This window comes from Macaca fascicularis, chromosome X (genome assembly GCF_037993035.2).
Source record: "Macaca fascicularis isolate 582-1 chromosome X, T2T-MFA8v1.1".
Taxonomy (NCBI): Eukaryota; Metazoa; Chordata; class Mammalia; order Primates; family Cercopithecidae; genus Macaca; species Macaca fascicularis.
Window position 1 is genome coordinate 36,893,838 of NC_088395.1, and position 5,278 is coordinate 36,899,115.

A 5,278-nucleotide genomic window follows, 5' to 3' on the forward strand; every position below is an offset into this window, starting at 1 on the left:
GCACCAGGCATACATACACCTTTTACTATATCTTTTGTTATGCTGGCTGCACCTGGAACCTATGCATCCTTGAACTCCTGGGTGAGCTGCACCTTCACCCTTGCACCAACTTCCAAGTCTCCCACAAAGCTGGATTCTCCCTTTCCCCATAAACATCCTGCCAGTTCCTCCTCTAAGCTGGCTACAACCTCTACACATGCATTCCCTCTTTTGCCCTCAAGTTAGCTTGGTGTTTGCCCTACCCATGCACCACTTCCTTGGTGGTCAGCTAGGCTGCATGGTTTCTCTGCCACTGCACTCATGCAGATTACTCCTACTACTTTGGAAGTGTCCTCAATCATGCCCCCTATAGGATGTCATTCCTTATGCTGGCTGCACAATCAACGTATAAACCCCTTGCCAATACTTCCTTTGGGCTAAATGCTCCTTTGAATCATACAAATATTTCTCTGTTCTCTCCTAGGCTGACTACACCCAGCACACATTAGTCTTATACTGTGTCTGCTCCTAGACTGATTTCATTCTTGATCAATGCACACATCCAAGTACGCTTGGCTTTCAACACACTGCACCACTGCACTCCATGCCATGTATTTTACTGGATTACACCTCCTGCCATACCCTTCTTTAGGCTGACTGAAACCACCACAAATGTTCCTTCTATGGTTCCTATCCTAGACTGACTACATTCTGTATCCATGCCCACCTGCCGTGTATTTCCCTGGGCAAGATGTTATTTCTTCCACCTCTACACCTCTGGTCAGCTTTACTGTTAAGCTGGCTGTACCATGCACCATTGCATCTCCTGCTGAGACTTTATCTAGGCTGGCTATTTCATCCACTCATACACTTTCTACTTATTACTTTCCTAGGCTGGTTGCACCCTGTACCAGTGCACCTCTTAGTATATCCTACTGTAGACTGATTTAACCTTAACTATATACTACCTGCAAGATTTGCTCTATAATGAGTGGTCCCTCCTCCAATATACTTCCTGCGTGTCCTCATCTAGCCCTAGTGATTTTATTCCTTCTGCATTTCTTGCCAGATCATCCCATAGGCTGAATATACCTTTCACCCATGAAAGATCTGCCAAGTGTCCTCTAGGTTGAATTCTTCATCCTCTCATGCCTGTTCTGCCAGGTCCTGCCTTAGGTTGTATGCTCCCTCCAACCATACACTTCTTGCTGATTCTCCTCAGGCTGTTTACAATTCACACAACATAAATTCTACTGTTTCCTTCCCTAGGCTGCCTATATCCTCCAAACATGCACCTTCTGCTATTCTCTCCTAGGTTAGATGCCCCAAACAACTATGCATGCCCTGAATACTTCTCACCTTGGGATGGAAGCTCCCTGAAACCATACCCTTCCTACCTTATCTTCCCATAGGCAATCTGCACATTCCACCCCTCCACACCCCTACCACATCTTATCTCTGGATGCTCCCCTACCAGTGGATTTCCTGTTGTGACTTCCCCTGGTTTGGTCATTTCCCCACCTACGATGCTCCAGGTGAGTGCTCCACTGGCTAATGCTCCCATTCCCAATGCACTTCCTTCCAGGTAGGCTGCTAAGTTAACTGCGATCTGCATCCATACACCTCCTACTATTTCTCCTCCTAAGACGGCTGCATTCTTAATTCTTGCACTACTTTTTTGGTCCTCCTTTTGGCTAACTTTAACTGCATTCCTGAAGATCCTCCCATGTCCTCCCCTAGGCTGGTTATACCCTGCAACTGTGTACTTCCTGCCATATCTTCCCCTGGGTAGGTAGTACCTTCCACCTTTGCATTTCCTCTGAGTTTTCCCCTAGGCTGGCTGCACCCTGCACCCATGCAGCCATTATCAGAGGCTTCTTTAGATAGACTCTACCATCTACTCAAGTACCTTTTACTGAGACTTCATGTGATAGTTAACTTTAATGTCGCTTAGACTGGGCTAAGGAATTCCCATATTAAAACTTACTTCTGGGTGTGTCTGTGAGGTTGTGAGATGAATATCTGAGTCAGTGGGCTCAGTAAAGCAGATTGCCCTTCTCAATGTGGTTGGCCATCATCCAATCCATTGAAGACCCAAATAGAACAAAGATTGAGGAAGGAGCAATTTGTCCCTTCTCTTCCTGCCTCACTGCTCAAGCTGGAACATCTCACCTCATCTTCTCCTGTGCTTGGGCTGGGATTTACACCATTTGCTCTTCTACTTCTTGGGACTTTGAACTTGGATTAAAATTCACCACTGGCTTTCCTGGGTTTCTAGTTTGCTGATGGCAGACCGTAGGACTCCACAGCTTCCATAATGACATAAGCCAATTTCTCATAATAAACCTCTCTCTCCATACACACACACCATCACCACCATTACAACAACACACACACACACACACACATACACAGAGAGAGAGAGAGAGAGAGAAATAAGTTTGTGGAAAAAATGCATGAGAAGATAAAAATTTTTTAAATGTACTGTATTACTCGTCTTAAGGTCCATCAAGTTCAAGACACCTTTCTAAACAATGATACCACTCATATAGTTCATCCCTAAAGAACAGAGGTTCCTGGAAATTTAATCATGTCAATGCAATCTTTTTTATGGTTAACTAAAATAAAATCTTTAAAGATCTTTTTAAGATAAGAAAACAAAAAGAAGCCAGAAAGAGCCAAATTAGGACTGTAAGGTGGATACTTTATAATTTCCCATCAAAACTCACAAAAATTGCTCTTATTTGATAAGAAGAATAAGTAAGAGCATTGTCATTGTGATGGTTAATATTGAGTGTCAACTTGATTGGATTGAAGGGTGCAAAGTATTGTTCCTGGATGTGTCTGTGTGGGAGTTGCAAAGGAGATTAAAATTTGAGTCAGTGAACGGGGAGAGGCAGACCCACGCTCAGTCTGGGTGGGCAGCATCTAATCAGCTGCCAGCATGGTCAGAACAAAGCAAGCAGGAGAAGATGGAAGAGCAGACTTGCTGAGTTTTCTAGGCTTCATCTTTCTCTGATGCTGGATGCTTCCTGCCCTCGAACATCAGACTCCAAGTTCTTCAGCTTTTGGACTCTTGGACTCACACCAGTGGTTTGTCAGGGGCTCTCGGGCCTTTGGCCACAGACTGAAGGCTGCACTGTTGGCTTCCCGACTTTTGAGGTTTTGGGACTCGGACTGATCCACCACTGGCTTTCTTTCTCCTCAACTTGCAGACAGCCTATAGTGGGACTTTACTTTGTGATCGTGTGAGTCAATTCTCCTTAATAAATTCCCTCTCATATATACATGTATCCTATTAGTTCTGTCCCTCTAGAGAGCCCTGAGTAATACAGTCCTGATGGAGAAGGACTCTCTGGTGAAGATTTCTCAGGTATTTTTCTGCTAAAGTTTTGGCTAACCATTCTCAGAGCACTCCCATAATAAGCAAATGTTATTGTTCTTTGGCTCTCCAGAAAGTCAACATAGAAAATGTTGTGAGCATCCCAGAAAACTGTTGTAATGACCTTTGCTCTTAACTGGTCCACTTTTGCTTTTTTTTTTTTTTTTTTTTCCTCCAGGTAGAAATCATGTTTCCTTTTAATTGAATACTTAATTCACAATGTTTCCTCTCTTCCTGCTACTCTGGTTATAATTAGGTCCCCACCTCTCAAGAACATTGCACCTGGCCAGATTGAGAGCCAATGTGAACATGAGCCCCAAACCAGGGCTTTCGGACTAACAAGGAACAGCCAAGCCAGCCTCTCCCTTCACTTAGAAAGGGATTATGAAGGGGAGGGTCCAAATCTTCATCATCCAAACACAGAAAACCAGGAGCTCCATACCATCATGGAAACCAAAATGTATCAGGAATGAAGTACAGTACAGAAATCGTATCTGACCATCTGGCCTCTGCTAGTAGATATGCCCTACCCCAGCATTTTTAAGAGAATATGTTTTTGTTTCTATACTTGTATTATTTTCCCCAAGGGGTATAAAATCTACCAAAAAGAATAAAATGAATCAGAATAAATCAGCTCACTCACAAAAAACGTTCTTGGGTAATGGTTTTTAGCTGCTGAGCTTATTCAGCACGTTATTTAAAAGTGGCAAAATTCAGGGCAATCTGAGAAGAGAATTCAAAAGTGGCAGCTACAGGTTTAGGTAGGACACACATACATACAACCCCCATTTTTTTCAGTGTATATGTCAAGAGGTCAAGACCCCTGATCATCAAAATAAGTTATTTTGTATATTACAGTGCACAGGACAACAGAGGGAAAGACACTTTCTTGGAAGTTTACGACAAGGCCTTTTGCAAAAGGTCCACTCCAAAAGGACTGGAGCCCAGTGCCTTGTGGCCTTCATTAACTTGACCCCTCCTCTTCTTTGGTTGCAGTGGCCTCAGTGGGAGCTGTTTCTTCTACTTGTTCTGCTGGCTTCTTCTCCCTTTCCTCTTCCTCATCCTCATCCTCTTGGGGATAGAGGTCTGGGTATTTCTGCATGCATTCCTGCATGGCCCGGAACTGGTCTACACAGTCTGACCCCTTGATCTCTTCCGTGCTATAGTGGAAGCAGGAAAAGGCTGACTTGAAATGTTCTCCACAGGGACCGCTGGCCATTCCCCCGAGGCATGGGCAGTTCCAGTTAATGTTTCCATTTGGCAGTATCAATCCGTGCTCCTCGTATGGATCATTGGGGTCATCGGCCACCATTTCTGCATTGCTTGGAGTTTCATGATCTTCTTTGGTTACAAATATGATTCCATCCTTCCCTTCCTGCCGGCAATAGGACATGGCTGCAGCCCGACCCTGAGACCTTGCAGAAGCGGCAATGGCGGTAGCTGCAGCTTTATGCCGTGACCTCCTCTCCTCAGGCAGCCACTTTTGCTTTGACTGGACCATTTTCACTTCTTAGTAGCCATTGCTTTAATTTGCTTTGTCTTCAGGATCATACTGGTAAAGCCAAGTTTAATCTCCTATAAACATTCTTTGAAGAAATGCTTCAGGATCTTGATCCCATTTGTTTAAAATTTCGATTGAAACATTTGCTCCTGTCTGCAGCTGATCTGAGCACAATGGTTTTAGTGCCCCTTGAGTGGAAAGTTTGCTCAACTTTATTTTTCAGTCATAATTGTGTAAACTGAACTAATTGAGATGTCTATGGTATTTGACTACTGCTAATGCGGTTAATCGCCAGTCCTTTTCAATTAGGGCATGAACAAGATTATTTTTTTTTCCTTGAAAATTGATGCAGATGGTCTGCTACTGTGAGCTTTATCTTCAACATCATCTTGTCCCTTCTTCTTCTTAAAGCTAAT

At 43.7% G+C, this 5,278-nt stretch overlaps 1 pseudogene; it reads right to left on the reverse strand.

The window, feature by feature from the left end:
* Positions 1-3,537: 3,537 nt before the first annotated feature.
* Positions 3,538-4,765, reverse strand: LOC102117473 (mitochondrial intermembrane space import and assembly protein 40 pseudogene; annotated as a pseudogene).
* Between the last annotated feature and the right edge of the window lie 513 nt (positions 4,766-5,278).